At 35.4% G+C, this 20,743-nt stretch overlaps 1 protein-coding gene across 1 annotated transcript in view; it reads right to left on the reverse strand.

Annotated features, from left to right (window-relative positions):
- Positions 1 to 20,743, reverse strand: part of LOC114455297 (cysteine/serine-rich nuclear protein 3-like) — a 60,077-nt gene that overhangs the window by 29,305 nt on the left and 10,029 nt on the right. Inside the window, exons 2-3 of the mRNA XM_028436447.1 lie at positions 12,081 to 12,439; positions 10,305 to 10,348 (exon numbers count right to left, since the gene is read on the reverse strand). The gene's annotated coding sequence lies outside the window, so the exon portion shown is untranslated. The remainder of the gene's footprint in view (positions 1 to 10,304; positions 10,349 to 12,080; positions 12,440 to 20,743) is intronic.

The raw sequence follows: 20,743 nt of genomic DNA on the forward strand, positions 1-20,743 counted from the left end.
TCAAGGATAGATTTGGATTGAACAGAATTAAGTAAGAGTTGAGTTTCTTTTCTAAATACTTACAAGAATTGGTAACACTTGGTACTTTAAGTTTTATACATAAAGGCTGACATTGTGATGTCATTATTATGACATGACACCTGTCATTAGCGTGAATAAGGTGTCATGAAGGCTGTCATTAAGTGTTGTTCGTTACCTTAACCCTTCATTACCCTAACCTCTAACCCTAACCCTTTGTTACCCTAACCCTACCTCACCCTAACCCTAACCCTTTATTACCCTAACCCAAACCCCTAACCTGCCTCACCCTAACCCCAAACCCTAACCCTATGTTACCCTAACCCTACCTCACCCTAACCCTAACCCTTTATTACCCTAACCCAAACCCCTAACCTACCTCACCCTAACCCCAAACCCTAACCCTATGTTACCCTAACCCTACCTCACCCTAACCCTAACCCTTTATTACCCTAACCCAAACCCCTAACCTACCTCACCCTAACCCCAAACCCTAACCCTACCTCACCCTAACCCTAACCCTTTATTACCCTAACCCAAACCCCTAACCTACCTCACCCTAACCCCAAACCCTAACCATTCATTACCTTAACCCCTAACCCTACCTCACCCTAACCCTAACCCTTTATTACCCTAAACCAAACCCCTAACCCTACCTCACCCTAACAACATCTGTGACTGCAGGGGCGACAGTTTGAACTCTGCGCTTTCGTAGTAGACAATGAAGCAGAGAAGAACAGCTCTCCTAAGGGACCTTTACTCTCTACTTAACAGTGCACAGCTGACTCCCTGGTGGCTGAAGTTAGCGAGTAAATCAAGGACAGTTGAAGACAAACAAACAATGAGGGCCATGTGACGTCATTAATCATGTGATTAATAATGTGCAAAATAAGGTGTTTTGTTAGACATAGATCTTCTAGTAAATTTCAAAGATTTTAGGCCAGATTTGTAAAAAGAGTAAAGGATCCCTTTAAAGATAGATGGAACAGCACAAATCCGACCCAGGTCACTTTCATATTTACATATCTGATATTTTTGCAATAGAACTGCTGTCTGAAAGGCCAGGTTGCATTTATCCAACCTTCACATAATTGTAATGCAAAAAAATTTCACAATTCTGCCTCTCAGGAGGAGTGGCGTGGTAATCAATAAATATTTAAATATTATGCATATTATTAGTGCCACACACACGCTGAGACAAGATGCCTTCATATAAGTAATTTCCCCCTGGGATAAAGAAAGTATTTCTGATATTGATTCTGATTTACTTCTGCAAACACCATATTTATTGTGTTATATGAACAAGTACAAGAAAAAAATTGGTTTTCTCCCAAAAATCTGAATTGTGTTTTGAGACCTGTTGTTGGAACGTAGTCTTACTGACAGACTGACACAGACTTGCACTTTTTTTTATCAGAATTACTAAGAAAGTGAGATTTGAGATGCTGCAACATCCCTCTAAATATAATGATCAGTAGACACTTACACAGAGAAGCTTCATCATCTTCATTATCTTTAAGGTTTGACTTCCATGAAGCAATGATTAGTATGCAAAGGAAAGGAGGAGGATAAGAAGATTGTTATTGTTTTTCCATAATTACAGCATGTGTTGGAAGGTGGAGTTCTGACCTTTGACACTTCTGTGTTACATTGGGCAACAAAATGCAACGACTGACATTAACAGACAATCTTTGACAATCGTCCAGAATTCAAAGAGAATATCTTCATGTTGAGGTTAAATCTTGTAAATACTTCCAAAATGTAGAACATGCCATGCAATGATTGGCTCTGGAAGTAGAAACATTCGATATTTTAGGTTACTGTGGAGGTGTGGTGTGGCAAAAAGACTGAATAATGTGATAATATTTATCTCTCTTTGTTCAGTCTGCTCTTTGCAGAATCCACGTCTTCCAATCGAGCCGATGACTCACACAATTCTTATTTTATCAGTCATGTAACGCACAATTATTACATGAACTCGGTTTACCAATAGTTTCAAATCAACAACACTCTTTCACCTAAAACTAGTCACAGTCCAAGTAACTGTAACTAAATTAATAACTAATTTAACACTGAAGAAAAATAATAATAAAATGATATGAGACAAAATCCAGTGAAACTGAACAAAACAAACATTTTTTAAATGTATTGTTAATCTATATATTGTTAAATTAAATTAAAAAATAAATAAAACAAAATATGTTTTTAGTGTAAATTGTTTTATTTGTTCAAAAATGTAAACACATTATCATTCTGATAATGCAGCCTTGCGTATTAACGAATAATATCCTTTTATTGCTTATTTTGTACGACAATAACAATGGGTATAAGAAAAAATGACAAATATATTATTAGCATGGGTTACAGACATTTTAACCTTTAACATAAGAAACAATCTACATCTGATTACAATAAATAAGAATTGAATTAGAAGACCCTGAAAAATAACCTAAATAAATAAATACAATATATATTACATCAGCGATATCAGATGCAGGCCGATATAATAAGTTATTTGAAGATTTGAAATTAGATCTAAGAAAATTTGTAAATAGTGAATTATTATAGTTACTTTTTTTGCATATTTTCACTGCTGGAGTCTTTACTATAGAAGCATTCCAGTGTAATCTGTAGAATGGGTCACAGAAGCAAAGACAATCCCCTAAACCACATGAGATCCTGGGCTGTGCAGCCAATCTGTGATTGTGTTCAAACTCATCCATCACTTGTGTCACACTCAGCCATAAAGACCAACCTTGAAAGGGAGGGAGCAAAAAAGCTTGGCAGGAAGAGGAGAAATGAATGGATGGAGAAAGAGAGAGAGAGAGAGAGAGAGAGAGAGAGTTGGACTCCCCTGAGGAGAGGCTGTGGCCTGGATGATTATACAGCTACAGATGATGTCAGTGGAGGGTTCCTACAACTATAGAAAACACAAATCGCATCTTCAACGTCCCCGTTTCATAAAAAGAGAATTCCTAAATGATTCACACAAAAAGGCCAAAGCAGAGCGAGATTTGTACAAGGTCACAAGGCATCTGCCTTAATCTGTTCAGGAATAATTCAATAAACACAGTCATTTACCTTCCGTCCCTGGAGGACGTAGACAGACACGTGCAGGATAACAGTGCACGTATAATGGTGGTTACAATAAAAGAAAAATAAGTTGTTTACAGAAAAATGTGATTTATGTGCAAAGCCTATAGTTTGTGTGACAATCTGCTTCATCTGCTTTCATGTTAACATGAAAATCACATACATCTACATGATGTTCTGTAATTTTAAAAGATTCTATATTCAACACTGTAATGACCCTTCAACCTTCAAATCACTCATCAAAACTCACCTTTTTAAATTCGTTTTTAACTTTTGATTGTTACGTATTTTCTTTATTTACCTTTGATGTTGTTAGTTTCTTTTTCGACTTGTGTGTAATTGTTCTAACTGTAAATTGTCTTTGAGTTTTTTTTTTAAAAAAGCGCTTATAAATTATTTATTATTACATTCTATATTTTTTTACTTGTGTCACTTGCAATTGCAATATTAGCTTTTTTGTTCTTTGTGCAAGAAAAAATAATTAAAAGGTTCAAAGCCTTTTACTTTATTAGATTTTTTGCACATGTTTTGTTTCTCTTGTGTTAAGTATGAATTCTGTTTTGTTTGAACTGTGATCCAGTTGTAATTTATTTCATTAAGAGTTTTAGTCTAGGCTTGGTGCTTCATTTTCATTAGCAATTATTTGATTATTTGTCAAACCTCTTTTATCATGTTGTATTATCTCTGTATTTTATTACCTTTTTACATTTTAGGTTGCCTTTTCAAATCTGGCCAAATGAAAACTAGCCTCATTTACAGCATGTCTGCTATCAGGTGCATTGTCCCTTTTAAATAATAATCAAATAAATTCAAATTCAATTCAAATAAATTGTTAGATAAAATGATCTCCAATCTCAAGATACTAAAAAAAGAATTGCACAATAATGCACAAAAGCAAACAAAAAAAAAAAAAAAATCCCCATTTAAACACAAAGGAATTCATTTAAAGGGAAGCGCTGCAACATCTACAGATTTATGCAAATGAGGCGTCACATGCGCTCTGTACATTTGTTAACTTGCACTTGCCTGAGGCTGCAGACAGATCTGCTTCACACACATGAAAGGGAGGGGAGTGGAAGAGGGACCAGGGGAAGGGAAAGGGGGAGGGGGTAAAGCCCACTGCTCAGCACTCAGCACACGGAGGATGCCTGCTGCTGCAGCCCTAGTACAGCCCCAGTACAGCCCCAGTACAGCCTAGTGCATTGATCTGTTCCACCTACTCTCAGAACAATGGAGGAAACACAGCTCCTGATTAACCACATCGGTATATGAAGACAGTGCGAGCGCTCTCTGCACAAATACAAAACAAATGCACAGTGCAAATGGACATGGACGTTAAAATTTGTACTGTGATCGATTGCAAATGCAACCATCAGCTATGAACTTGTTGACACTCGTGTAAACTTGTTCAGATCTGGAGTTAATTTTTGTTCTTTTTGTATTTCTTACAAAACGGTGAGACTGTGATTCAGTTTAGAAAATAAAGGCACGTGTAAAACTGAACCAAACTAAAAGAGGACGTTTAATCCCACACTAACCATCTTGGTTTTTTTCTAAGCTGTGATCAGAATGCACAATTGCAAAACACGAAGAAACGAGTGCTCGGCGTTGATGCTGATGTTATGATTTGCTGTAATTCAAGTCTCACACTGAGGAGGCATAATCAGGTACTCTCACCCTCATGTCAATCACAATGCTCGGCTAAATTATTCATGGCTGGATATTTTATTTATGAATATATTTTCCCATGCCACCTGAAAGTTCGCAAAAGCTGTTTTTTTTTTTTTCTTTTTCTGCTGGCAGGAACAGAGGCTGCCAAAGCATTTCTCAGAGACAGAAGTGCTTTCATCTTTCACACAGGCTGGGGAAGCTGTGGGATGCTGGGGTTCATATTCCGCAGACAAGCCTTATCATTTATATATAGCCAGTATCATGTTGAGATCTGGAATATTTTTTTTTTCATATGCAAAACACTCACAGTGCTATGTGAGGGGAAAATATGAAGTGGGCCAGCTCTGCATGTGATTACAGTGTACCGTGATTTACAGCAACATGAAAAAGCAGCAGCAGCTCAACGTAATTTTTTCAGGTGTATTAAACAAGGTGGTGTAAGCTGAGTTTAAATCCAATAAGGATGCCATCATAGTTTTTATTATTCTGGGAAAAGACAATAAAAAACCTGCCAGTGTGCTCGAGGCAATATTTACTCAATGATGAGGCGTCACGTCACCTATCCATCTTATTCCTTTATTCCCCCCTGTTTATGATCATAACCCCAACATAATGAAAGGTATAGGTAGCACTTATTGAGTGTTGTTTGTTCTCAAACATTTAAATCTTTTTAACATTATAACCGCAAAAAAGTTGATGTTATCTGTTGTTTGTAAGCCTATAGTCTATTATTCAGGTCAGCATTTAGAATATGAACAATCAGAGATTTAACACAGAAAAAAAACAGGAGGGTTTTGTGTTCCGTTTGTTTTTCTTAAATTTTGTATGTTTTTTTGCATTTATTTTGTGATTTCTTTTGTTCCTGTTTTGTGTATTTTTTTTTATTGTTGTACAATATTGTGTGTTTTTCTCGTATTTTAGTTTTCTTTGTTTTTGGATTCATTTTTTGTCATTTTTGTGTATTTTTGTTGTTCTTCTTTTCTTGTACTATTTTCTTGTAATTTTGTAAACTTTTTGAGTCATTTTTTTTCCTTTTATGTATTTTTCTGTAATTATTATAAGTCTATTTGGTAACACTTTACTTGAAGTTTTACACTTAACGCTGTTATTACGCTGTTATTATTATGACATTATGACACCTGTCATTAGGTGTCATGTAGGCTGTCTTTAAGTGTTGTTCATTACCTTAACCCTTCATTATACTAACCTTTTTATTTTATTAATTAATTTATTTATTTAGAGTCATTTTATGCATTTACTTTGGGAGCTTGTCCCCATGTGCCCATTTCTGTTCTATAACTTAAACTCCTGTCGCGAAAGGCTAAGAGTTACATTTTTTGCTTCAGTGCATTTGACAGCTGTCTTTTTCCCCAACATAACAAATCCAATCTATTTTTTTTTTTGTATTTATGCATTTCACACAGGAAGTCACAGCCATAATCAGGAAGTTGCATTTAATATGTTGCTTATTATTTAAATGAATAATAGAAAAAATAGAAGCATGAGGAAAAGCTCATTTTATTTTTCAGAAGTATGTAAATAAATAATAAATTATATCCATGTAAGGTCAGTAGCTGACCATAAGAATGACTGACTGACTGTTGTCTGTGTCTGAAATTGTCTGTGTTTGAAATCCCTGAGATTAATTCACAAACTTCTCACAAAAAAAGAACAAATTGTTAAAAGTTTAGAAAATCAGGGTTTGCATCTTTTGATATGCAATCTATGAAACCAATCAAGGCTTATTATTCCCTAATATTGCATTTGTTGTGTAATTATTGTATTAATTTAGCAAGAAAAGGCCTTGTTTTACAGTAAATCTGTCAAAGGACAATAGATTAACTGCACTAATAATGTACAGAAAACATACTGCATGCGTACATTCATGTGAAAAGACTTGAAAACAGAAAATAGTGACATCATTACATGACAACATTTCCTGTCAGAGACTGCGCTGTCCTGTTTTTAAAAAGCATTTGTAAGATTGTTCATCAAAAGCTGACAAATACCTCTAAAGGCTTAATCGCCCAACATGTCTAATTTCCCCTGACATCTAATGAACGGGCAAAGGAGAAAAAAGATTTAAAATAGGTGTCATGGCAACATCAGAAGAGAGGACAATCCTAAGCCATTAAAGCCGAGCGATGCTCAGCCAGGAAGGAGCCGCAGACACAAAAAGAGGCACATCAAAAGCTTCTAAATTAGAACGGTGAACCCTGCTGAGAGGCACAAAGAGAAAACGTCATCTGAGACGGTGATACCGGTTCACACGCCGGCCCCTCTGTGACTTTACATGCTTCATGTGAAAAAAAAGAGAAATGTGCAGTAGTAATCAATGACAAACATGTTAAACCAATAAAAAACAGATACACAGGTGACAGACTCTAAACCATTCAGCCTCATCAACCGTGCTGTGCCTTCATATCTGCATCACCAATAATGAAAATGCTAAAGGAGGAGCTAATATTTAATTAAAATCCAATGAACATCCTATGCTATCTACATTTTCTCCAAACCAAACAATATAAAACAAAACACGAATATTCCAAACCTACGTCATGGATTTTCTCTCCGTGTGTGTATTGGTCACGGTGTTTTCTGTTCAGAAAAGAATATTAACAAACATAAAATTATTGTTTATTTGATTTTCATTTTAGAATTTCAAAGTTAAGAACTCATAAGGACACATCAAAGCGATCAGTAGATGCCTATGAGGAAGACTGACAGTTGCCAGTCGAAACATGTCAGGAGATCAATGTAAATGTCAATGTGAATTTCCTGAAAAAAGTTGTCTGAATAAATGAAACGTTAACGTACTATTTAAAAAAAGAAGACAATTGAACTTGCTGAAATTATTTAAAAGTTAAGATCGGAATTCATGGCATTTTTTTTTTTCAATCAGGATTGAAAAAGGATAAACAGAACTTTTAAAACCTGAGGATTTTCATGTAGTGTTTTTAAAAACAAAAATAAAGAAACGCGAGATGACAAAAACAAAAAACACCTGGGGTTTTTTTCACATGGTGCGACCAGAAGTTGCCGTTTTCAAAGTAAGAGCGTGTATGAGGAAGGTGCGGTGTCAGATCACTAAAATAATAAATAATAATAATAATAATAATAATAATATAAGTAAGTACATTTTATTTCTGTAGCGCTTTTCACAGATAAAAGTACAAAGTGCTGTACAGGCAAAAATGAAACTAAAACAAAAGCAGCAACATCACAAAAGGATAATAACACACAAGATAATTTAAAACAACAGTAGGAACATCATAAAGAGATAATACAAATTAAAAGCAATTTAACCAAAAGCCTTCAGATGTTTTTTTAAAAGAGTCCACAGAGTCAAGCTCACAGAGGGACTGGTGTAGGCTATTCCAGAGTTTTGGTGCTACCGCCTGGAACACCAGGTCACCCCGAGTTTTAAAATGAGTTTTAGGGATCATGAGGAGACCCTGGCCTGATGACCGAAGCGTGCGCCCTGAAGTGTAGGGGCACAACAAGCCAGTGATGTATTGAGGGGCCTGACCATGCATCGCACAGAAAGTAAGAACTAGAATTTTGACCTCAATACAAAAATTGACTGGAAGACAATGAAGACCGGAAAGAATGGGGGTAATGTGGGCTGTTAAGGGGGCACCGGTCAAAAGTCTGGCAGCAGCATTCTGAACAATCTGAAGTCTCTTTAGAGTCGACTTGTTAAACAAGGTGAAAACCGAATTACAGTAATCGATGCGTGACGAGATGAATGCGTGTGTAATCATTTCGAGATCTGATTTGGACAGCAAATTCCTCACTATGGAGATATTTCTCAGATGATAAAAACAGTTTTCAGTCAGTTGACAACAGTGATCCTCCAAAGACATTGATTTATCAAAAACAACCCCAAGGCTTCTGATTCTGTTTTTCACAGATGCAGCCAGAGCGCCAAGGGAGTTCTTGATCAAAGGGAACTTTGTATCCGGAGCGATGATCAGAGTTTCAGTTTTGCCTGAATTTATCTGCAAAACAGAACTTCTATTCGTGGTTTCTATAGCAGAGGATAAAAATATATTTGAAACATTACTCTGACGTCATTTTTGACACAGCAAAACAAGGTTTATAGTCTGCAGAAATCTCTCCATGCAAGCACACTTCTCAAACGCACTCTTACTTTGAAAACGCCACTTCCTGTTGCACCATATGAAAAAAAACAAGCTTTTTTGTTTTTGTCTTCTCATTTTTTGGAATTTCATGATGAAAATCAAATAACCACTCATTTTTTAACTTGTATCATGACAGCTTATTTGGTTAAATGTGTGGCTATTGCACAGTTTTGACTCTACAGTGACTTTATTTTCTAATATTTCTTTAAAAATAAGAAAAACTCATCACTGGCAATAAACCGTTTTAATTGGGAACAATCATCACCGTTGTAATTATTTATTTTTTTGCCAAACACAAGTATTATTTTTTTCAATACTCCTATGTTCTGTTCTTCGGTAGGACTGCTGTTTTTAATTATAAATAATTTATTCAGATTCTGTCCAATTAAATTAAATCGAAATAAATGAAAGAGTCTCACAATAAGCTAGGGGTTCTATCCCGGGGGATTCACTCTATCTTTTTGACTGAATGTCAGCAGGAATAAGCTCCAGATAAGCAGGTACAGAAGGCGAGATGGCAGATTTCACCTAATAGAGCAGCTAGCGTTTAACTGTCCAGTCACTAAACTACTCTGCACTCATAGCCACAAATTGCTTCTTTTTGCATAACAAACTAGGAGTTATTGCACACGTGCACCGCTGCGTGCACTGCACACACACCAGCATCCTGCAGTGAGACCCTCTATAGTGCAGCTATAAGCCATCACACTTTTCCCGTGAATCTTTTATGGACCACATTAGCTGTTACCAAGCCTAAGCCATCTGTGCTATCGGCATAATCTTTTTTTTTTTTTTTTTTTTTTTCGTATCTGGATGTTGGATGATTAAGGAAACAGATGGATTTAGGAACTAAGGATGAAATTTACTGTAACAAGGAATAACCTATAGTCGCTACAATGAACACAGCAGAAAAATGAAGATTAATCCTGTATTCAGATGAAAATGGCAATTGTAGAAATGGATGTGTGCATGTGCAAAGAGTCAGGAAATGCCTTTTTTATTAGCAAACCAAGGAGGCAAACGTACTGTAGAGAAACAGAGTGTATATTGGAGCAAAATGGATTGATGATATTCATTAAAACGTGATTTAAAAATATATTTCCCATCCATTTAGAACCAACACGAGATCGTAGCTAAAATAGCCAATAAGAAATAGAACATATAAGAGGCACACATTTCTTCAGTGTGTGAGATATCAAAGGAACTCACTATGATCACATGAGAATAAAGCAGCTATCCATGATCCACCTCAAGTAAACAGGTCTTTTGTGACATTTCGGTAACAGAATAAACATCCTTAAAGCAGATCATTTCAACTAAAGCCTAATGAGCTCTGAGAATATGCATAATCATGGAGAAATAACATCTGGGTCTTACCTGTAGATAAATGTGTTACCGTGCACCAACTCACATGTGATGTTCTGTAAAGAACAGCAAGAAAAAGACAGAACAAATGTTACTTACAATGCATCTATGTATGTTGTTTATAGATGTGCGCAAAGTGGTTCAAATGTGAGTTTATTCCTCATTTGGTGTAAATTTGAATCCAAGTCATGCCGTAGTGCATGGGTTTATGTAATTCAACTTTGACATATGAGTGATTGACATATGAGTGATTGACATGGCTTTATCTCAATCTCTTTGTGAACCACAGTCTCTGTTCTAAGGCTGAATAAAGATATGGAAGGTAGTGCTATCTCTCTCTGTCTATCTCTGGAAGAAAATAGTTTTTCACTCAGCATCCCTGTGGGGGCTGAAAAAGCCCTCTGGAAAGAAAGTTAGTGGAATACTAACTCCTACCCTATAGTGGTTTGCATGGGATGCAAGCTGGGAGGAAACCAGGGCTGTGAAACTCATTCATTTCACAGATTTTAAGTGGGATTAACCAGAATAATTCTAGCCTTATTGTTAAAAAAAAATGGATTTTTTTCCCCAAATTAATACAATAAATAATGTAATAAATAAAGAAAAAATTTAATAATTAAATCATGTATCATGTACGGATGTAAAAGTACTACGTACAGAACACTGAATATTAGTGGTGTCCCGATCCCACATCTAAAATCACAAATATAAATCATATTATATTTATTCAGTTGTAGAATACTGTAGATAATATGTGGAAGGTTAAAATTTATGTAACCAATTGGTTAATAATATATGGGTCAGTTTTTCTCATACCTACTGTTGCTGATTATTGTTCTCTGAGTAACATCACTTGATCAAGACTTTTCTAACATTCCTCACTACAAAATAAGGCATTAAAGTAAATATGATTCGTGCTGATATCGTATCGGATCGATATTGGTTAATATTCAAGGATGCAACATCGGTATTGTATCGGAAGTGAAAAAAGTTCTATCGTTACATCCCTACTGAATATATGCTTTAAAAGCAAACCATTTAGTCACAAACGTCCCTGTGGGTCATTAATAAAGGTGGGACGATATCTCGTGTGACAAGATATCGCAATATTATAATGTCACAAGATACATCGGAGATGATACGAGTGGTAGCGCAGCTAAGATTTATATTTATTTTAAAGATTATTATTGCATGATTTGTTTTTGGTTTTTTTATTTCAGACTGGCATGAATAGTCAGTTTGTTTCTGTGTTTGATTTGCAGAGTGGCACATTTTGCACTTCAAACAAGAACATGGGGTCTTATTTGTGTTTTTTGTTTTTTTTTGTTTGTTTTTTTAAATATTCCTATCGAGATGAAACAGTTATATCCAGAGTATATGTAAGTATGGCCAGAGCAAGTCAAATAAAAGCTGGATTCGTCTTTTATTGTCATTGTGAGCCCAGTATCATATATATCGTCGCACCCCTAGTCATTATTGCGCAACAGATTTTTTTTTATTTTTTTTTTAATTATAATAATTTAAATAAATGAATAAAAATCAGTTCCTGTGCACACAGAAAAACTGAACTTAATTTTAAATATAGAAGCTCTCATTCTTAGACTTTAGTTGCAGTATATGTCAAATTAGTGCTGAGGTGTGATGTACATGTTGTAGTTTTCCAAATTAGACACTAATGGACACGACACACACACACACACACACACACACACATATACACACAAAGTCGTTGAACAAAAGAAAAGACATTTAAAATCAGGCTGACTGCCAATATTAGTCATTACTCACCATTCATTTCGTTACTATCATCAGCCAATGGCGCCCCTCTTTCAGCCCCTGGTCCACAGTACCACCAAGCTTTTCCTCTATATATATACGGCACAGAATGGACCGGTACCGGACCCTCACACCACTGTTGCGGTCAGCAGTGCTGTATGGAACGCGCTCTCCTTCCGCCTGCCTGGGGAACAATGGAGCAGCATCAGGCTGACAGCTTCGTGGACAACGTGACTCGCTCCGTCCAATCAGCGGGTGATGGAGCAGCAGTTTAGCCGCAGAGGGTCGCTGCTGGCCGGGGGCAGCGCGCAGAGCACACCGGTGTCATCCTCAGGTCCACGGAAGGAGGTTGATTATCAGCTCTGCTTCAGCTGGGAGGATAATGGAAAACCATGTGCTCATGAGCCCAAATCTGTTTTTTAATCATTCATTCGTTCTTTACCGTAGTAAGTATTTATATTAGTATAGGTTTGTTCACTGTTTCTTTTTAGTGCTGATGATAAGCTGTTTTCATTATCTAACATTTGTAATAAAATGTTTGACTTAAAAAAATATATAAATAAATAAAAAATGTGGTGGTTATAAAACAATTACGCACATTTTTTTTTTTTAAAGGAGGTTAAAAAAAAAAAAAAAAAGGTATTGCAAATTGTATCTCTCTATTGTATCTAAATCGCACACTGCCATCGTGTGGCATCCGTCCTAAACTACAGGTCTTCTTCTTTTATTAAAAAAAAAAAAAAAGGAGGGGAGGGGAAATGGTAATGTTATTATTATTTAGTACACCACAACAAAACAATACATCCAATAACAGCATTTTTTTTTTTTACAACAGTGGACAACAATTTTAAAAAGTCAACACACTATGATGAGCATGAACCAAAAATAAACACAGTTCTCTTAATGTTGGTGCTATTAAAAACTACATGTCTTCTAATAAGTTGCATGATGTACATTAACACCCATTCTAAAAGCTAAATTTAATTGTTTTTTTATTGAAATATTAGATATATGAGTGTTTTTAGGCATTAATATAGATACAAAGCTGCTAAGTTGACCATGAAAAGCATTAAAAATGTATTACATCAGAGAAATAAATAAGGTGGAGCAGTTGGAAGAAAAGATAGGAGCAAATACATCTAGATCACAACATCTGTCAAACTCAGGGTCCGGTGGCCGAATCTGGCCCTTTTGAGCATCCAATTTGGCCCGTAGCAGAAAGCAAAAGTCAGATAAACCATGAATTCTTGTGTAAATTACCAAATAATTCAGTTGTAGATATCTCTGCTAGATATCTATAAATGAATACACAAATTCAATGAAGTGCCACAATATTAGCAGAGCTCACATTTTTCCCACTTGCTTATATCACATGATGTGAGTCATTTTTAATCTCAAATTGTTAAAACACTATTTTTTTCCTAAATCCTGCTATTTTCTTCAAATTATTCCACAAACTTTTTCCAAATTACATAAAAATGGGTCACAAAATCTAATTATTGCTTTGATATTGTTGGTGCCATACACATTGTATAAATTATTTATACGCGGAAGTCAGACATGATTAAATTACAATTTTTTCTGCCTAAAATCTAATTTAAAAAGGTATAATAAATGTGAAACACACCCTTTAAAATTAATTGAATATTAATGTTAAAAATCTGTAACTATACCTGCTAATCTTCGGCCCATATTTATATTATTTTTATTTTAATTCTTGTTCTATTCTATGTAATTCTATTGTGTTGTTTGCACATTGTGTTCTTTGGTTTTATGATTTGTGTTACTAAGAAAAACCAAACAGGAAAGTAGAAATTTCCTTGTAATGAAACTTATATATCTTATTTTAACTTTTGATTGCACTGTTTTGCACTGCTTTTAGATTTTGCACCGTTGTTGTTATTGATCCCTCGAGACATTTGCACTATACCTGTAGGTGCTGTATTGTATTATAGTGCTTTATTCTTAAATTTTAAAATAGGTTGTATTTTTTATTTATTTTTTTTTAATGGATTGTCGTGTCATAGAATTGCATTGTTTTGTCTTGATATTTAAATAATGTGTACACACTGAAAAAAAAATAACTTTATCCATTTTTATTCATTCATGGAGGGGGGCACCGAATGACCTAAAGTTGGCCCCTGTTGTTGAGATGTTCCTGTTAGGTATTTATTACTTGAAAATAATGATAATGATTGTTATTTTCATATTACACTGTTTTGATGTTCCATTAAGTAATTTTGCCAAAAAGGCTTGGATTCTCATGAAGTCACCTCACAGGCCAAACGGAACCCTGTGATGGGAAACAAAGAGACACTTTTTTTTCCTTTTCTTTTTTTAAACAACATGGTTGAACAGTGTTTATTTCCAAAGAAGGAAAGTGATCAGCTGACAGGTGGAGAAGTGTGTAACCTGATTTCTGTGGCTGTACAAAGGCCAGGCTACACGTGACACTCTGCACCGGCCTATTCTGAATTATGCATTCCTCTCAGGTTAATGGTGGGTATCTATTGTCCTTCATTCAGCACATCGCTGTGCTCAGAGTCTGCATGAATACATTTCTGCCCACATCAAACACAAGAGCCATGAGGACGATTTTATAGACGGTGAGCTTCACTATTATTTCGAGAAAAGTGTTGTGTTTTTATATAGTTGGTTATCTTTAAGCAATTTAATGGACATTATTCTTTTACTTCTTTTGCTGGATGAAGACTGAATAAAAAAAAGTCCATCAGTTATTGATTGCTGTGGCCAATGACACATCCCTCCTGTGTTCAGAGTAACAACTAAGGAAATAAAGGAAACCAACCAAAGGACAACATGATTGTACCACATGTTCATTAACTGTTGTCTTAAAGGGCAACTTTTCAACACATCAGGATTTCACTCAAAGGAGAATTCAAAGGGAAATCACCAACTTACCTTTCATTTGCTGTGAGTATTGCTTTTGTTCTTTGTGTCTGTTGATGAATGAAGTTGTTAGTTGTCTTTTTTTTTGTTTGATGATGATGATTTGAATTTTTGTGACATGTCTAAAAGTCAGAGCTTGTTACAAAGAAACCCAATGAATTCCATGTACTTACAGTTATAGTAAGTACAGCATTGCATCGGATTTGTTGCTTTGAATAAACCTTAAGCAGTAAGAAATGGTGGTCAGGGAGATGGTTAACCTTTATAGGTTAACAGGTCGGGTTATTTTACATATTGATTGCTTTTGAGTATAAAGAAGGATGATGCAACATTGACAAGGTAAAGATTGCCTTTCGGTTTGTAATTTTTAACTGTCTTTCTCAAAGATTAGACTCCCTTACTTCTGTCAGCCATGGGTTGAAACATCAGCATCAATAAATACACAGCAGAGCCACTGTTTTCTGTCAAATTTGTATTTGTAACTTGTTTTTTTTTTTTTTTTAGTAAAGTATAAAGATACTCCTTTTCTTAATTCTTAATATTCACAGATTTTTTTTTTTAGAATACATCCTGTTGGGTGTCACATTTAAAGTAGCCATGACCTGTTATTTCCATAAAGATATATATTATACAACGGAAAATCAGGTTGGTGCGGAGGGGATGTACTTTATATATATCAGTACCGATTAATATAAAAAAAATTGAAATTTAGTATTGGACAATATCGGATATCAGCAAAGAGCTAATATCAAACATCCTTACAGGTGGGCTTCATTAAACAACATTCTAACCTTTTTATTGGCATCTCGTGTGTTAAAAAAAAAAGATAATGGACATTCTTTTTTAAGCCGAGACTAAAATAAAGAATCCAACGAAATGTCCATGTCAGGAAAACAGAGACAAATATTGGGATTTTTTTTTATTTTTTTTTTAATTATTCAATTAGCTAAGGAAGTAGTCATGTCGATTTACAGTACTTTAGTGGTTTAGCATACTTGCCTCATCCATATCTACAACGCTCTGGTTCAATTATTGCGGTGGACCTTGGTGAAATTTGCATTTTCTCACTGTGCTTATGTGGGCTTCCCTTATTACTAAACTAAATATCAAAATGTAGCAATTCTCCCAGCCTGTAAACTCCATGTTATAATCTAACATTTTGTTGTTCACTGAAAAAATAAATCACCTATATTTTGAGGTCAAGTGGGATTATTTAGTTTTTAGTTTTTGCAAACCTCTAGTAGTAAAAAATGTGAACAAATAATGAGATATAGATCAAATAAATATTGGACAAAGGTTTGGGACTTTTAAAATATTTTTTTGGAAGTTGACTATAAAGCAGTTATGGTGCACATCTGTACTGCTGAATTGGTTTTGAATGCCGTATCCATCATCTATAAACAGGTCTACACCAGTAGTTTCTGAAAAACAATATACATAGATATATTTATTGCTAATATAATATTTGGGATTAAAAAAAATAATTTAATAAATGCTGCTCTTGTTACTCCCTTCAGAGTTCAGCAGCAGGTGGAATTCAAACATACAACTTACAGTAGGTTATAAATATTGATGTCAATGCATTGCCTCCACAATACTAACTGCTCATTTAGTGTGAAAGAAGCCTTGTGTGTGTGTCAAATGAGGCATGTAGAATATCAGCCTCCCTGGATGGCTTTTTTTTTTTTTTTCTTCAGATCTCCTGGCTCATCTGACAGCATACAGTCATCGTGACATAAATAATGTATTCAGGAGTAGTAGGGAAACATGCACTCTGTGGGGGTGAGGACCATTGAAATATTGTTTCTGCAGCCTGGTTAGCTTCATACAGGTAACTCATTTATATTCAGACTCCTGTAGGAACAAGCTGCATGAAGTATTAGAGTGTATGTGGAATACACTGACAGGTAACAAAACAAGTTCTACTGAACTATGGCCAGGCCCACAGAATGTCTCTGTGCCTAACAGCACGTACCACGTTCCAGAGAATTCAGTGAAATAACTCGGTTCCACCGAGTAAAACAAATTAAATTGTGCGACGTAAAATCGTAATCTACATTGAATTACATTTGAAACGATACATCACACGACTATGTTCCAATAAATTTAGAAATTACCGGAAAAGGGGGTATTTTTTTGGTAATTTCTAAATAGAACATCCATGTCAAATTACAGCCCGATTCAACAAGCATTAACGGAGGAGTAGTCATTTGAAAAATGGAGCCCCCATGGCACATACGGACTAATGGGCCCCATTCACATATTGGTATGTGTCAATGATTTGGTTCCACTAACTGTAAATGAGAAAATTACTTTAATGGAAATGTTCTAAAAAAGGGGGGTCAAATTGTGTGAGGCATAATCGTAATCTACGTTGAATTACCTTTGAAACGATATATCACACGACTATGTTCCCATACATTTAATTACCGGAAATGGGGGGTGAGCCCCTGGGCCCCATTTTAAAAAAAAAGGGTTCAGAGCGACTCATATTTATTCATACCAAACTGCATACCGATATAACGAGAAGTAACGTATTTTTCGGACTTAAAATCCTTTAATTTTCTCAAAAATCGACAGTGCGCCTTATAATCAGGTGCGCCTTATGTATGAAATTAATATGTCAAAAATGTTTTAGTACAACTTTGGTAAACTATGAAGCTGCACCGCTTGATGGATTTTTGGAGTGGAGTGATATGTACCTGTACTGTGCTCCAACATACTGAACTGAAAAAGTGAGTGTAATGTTCTATATTTTATGTGTTAAACCTGAACAATGTTAAGAGTTATTATTAATGAGTTGAATAAAGTTTGACTTATATGACTATTTTGTTTTGCTTAATCAGCCTAAATAATAATAATAATAATAACAAATCGTAATATTTGACTTGCAAATAAATCAGAAATCGACTCTTTTTCTTTTGGGCCCCAAATCGAAAATCGGGCTCTGAGCGTCGATGCACATCCATAGATTATACCTATCAAATTTCAGCCCGATCTGTTCACAAATAACAGAGGAGTAGCAATTTTAACTAGTGTAAACAAGAAGAAGAAGAAGAAACACATAGTGAGTGCGTTTTGAGTCCGGTAGCGCGGCCTATAAAACAGATTCTGCATGGTCGTCTGATGTGTGATCATATAGTTTTATCAGAATCCCAGAAACTGTGCAAACTAACATAGTAGATGACATACTAGTTGTAGTAACAGTGTTGTACCACAAGATGGCTGGTAAATTACCACACATGAGGACACTGAATGTCACAATCCATTCTCTACCATATTTAAAGTAGTTATAGGTAGAATTATGGACATGGTTTGTGGTTCCAGGACAGTGGACAGCTCCTACTTTAGGAGTTAAACTCTCATATCTTTATCCTTAATATGAAGCTCTTATATTATATCACAAACTCCTAATATTTTGGGTAACACTTTACTTTACATAAAGGCTGACATTCCGCTTTCATTACCATGACATGACACCTGTCATTAGCATGGTTAAGGTGTCATGAAGGGTCAGGTTAAGCTAAACCCTAACCTCGTTATTCTAACCCCTAACCCTAATTCTACCTAAACTTAACCCTAACCATCCCTAACCCCTAAATATACCGAACCCTAACCCTTTGTTACCCCAACTCTAACCTCAACCCTGCCTAATCATAACCCCTCCTGCACATCTCAGAATATGCACTTTATCTTTTATATCCATATTTTAATAATTTATTTTCATGACATTTTTAAATCTGGTTTTTATTCTCACAGGAAGCTGCAGACCCTTTCCTCTTTTATTGAGGCCTGGCCCTGTTTTATTAGAGGTTATTTTACTTTGTTTGTTTAATTCCTGGTTTTACTTTTTTCTTTTATTTTGATTTTCCTTTTTTAAATCTACTGTTATAAGGAGGGGGGAGGGGTTCCTGTAGCCCTTGCCTTTAAACATGTCTATCCCTACCTCAGTTTAACCCTACCTAACCCCACTAGACCCCTCCACCTAACCTAAAAAATGCCAACATAGCTCCAAAGGTGTCATACGTTAGCGAACGACACTTAATAATAGCCTAATGACAGTCTTCATGACACCTTATTCATTCTAATGATGGATAAAAGTAGAAGTGTTACCATATTTTGTGTTCTGTGTGCTCTATAAAAAGGTTTGGCTCTACCATGACTATAACCTTGACCCCTGCCTGTTTGGAAGACTTGTAACTGGCCATTTAAATAAATTATATATTTTTACCCCTGAAAATTTTGCCTATTTTGGTCAAATCCCTTAATGGTGCAGTCCACTTTTGGGAGTTTGAAGTAAGGATTCTCATACCTGGAAAAACAAACTCCTTTGATCTAATGAATCCCAAATATATTTTCCCAAAACTTCAAGTGTCATATCTGGAGAAGAAGAGGCACGGCTCATTGACTGGCTGACACCACCCCTGCTGTGAAGCATGGTGGTGGCGGCATCATGCTGTGGGAGTGTTTTTCTACTGCAGGAACTGGGCGACTAGTCTGCATTAGAGTAAGAAAACAGCTGCCAAATATAGAGCGATTTGGAAAACTTGTTTTAAAATGCTATGGAACTCAGACTAGCTTGGATTCATCTCCTAACAACAATGAGCTAAACAAACAATAACAAAGGAGGGGCTTCAGGAGCAGGATGGGCATTTTCTCTCAAGTTCAGAGACAGTTCCAAAAAGAGATGAAGATGTGACTGCTGCCAAAGTTGTTTTAGCAAATTAGTGTTATTATTAAGCCAAGGAGGACAGAGAGAAAGAGAGAGAGAGAGAGAGAGAGAGAGAGAAAAAAAGAATTTTTTTTGAAGTAGTTTATTTTTATTTGTTTTTAGTTGAAAGTTTGAAAAACAATTTTAGAGGTATGAGAGCGGAATGGTCTGTATTTTTGAATGGCAGAAATAGGCAACATTTTTTACAGTGGTGGGCCACCACAACAAAGTTATTATTGCATCCAAATTATAAATATTCACGTCAGCATTTAGAAAAATGACCAGCATCACAGGTGAACATTAGCACAGGAAAGATCAAACGGTTTTGTGCGTTTTGTTGTCTTCTTGTATATCTTTTTTTCTGTTATTTTTGTGCATTTTTGTAGTCATTTTGTGTTTTTTTTAGTCATTTTGGGTATTTTTGTTATTACGTATATTTTTCTTTCATTCTGTTTATTTTTGTTGTTGTTTTGTGTGTTTTTGTGTTATTTTTGTAGTCATTTTGTGTATTTTAGCTTTTTTGTTGTGTTTTGTGTGTTTTGTCTAAGGCAATTTGTGTATTTTTTGTTGTGATATTGTGTTTTTGTAGTCATTTTGTGTATACTTGTTGTGATTTTGTATATTTTGTGTGTTTTTGCAATCAACTTGTGTTGTTCATTTTTTACAATATTGTATTTAAGTGGTAATTTGTGGATTTTGATGTCGTTTTGCATATTTTTGTTGTTTTTGGAGTAAATTTACTGTACTTTTTTGTCATATTGTCGAGTCATTTGTGCATTTACTTTGGGGGCCGCATACAATTAAACCGAGGGTCACACGTGTCCCCCGGGCTGCCAGTTGCCTATGCCTGCTCTACGCCATGTTTGTTTGATAATCAACAACTGAATGTGCAAAGTACTATAATGTAAATTAAAATTGATTTGCGCCAAACTTGACATTACTACAAGTGTTTTATTGACACTAATGTAGGTCATCCATCCTTGAGTCATGGTGCTTAGTCTTTTGTCACTTGAGACAGTTATTTTTAGATTCCTTTAGAGTTTCTGTCGAGGCC

Source organism: Gouania willdenowi, chromosome 21, assembly GCF_900634775.1.
Source record: "Gouania willdenowi chromosome 21, fGouWil2.1, whole genome shotgun sequence".
Lineage (NCBI taxonomy): Eukaryota > Metazoa > Chordata > Actinopteri > Blenniiformes > Gobiesocidae > Gouania > Gouania willdenowi.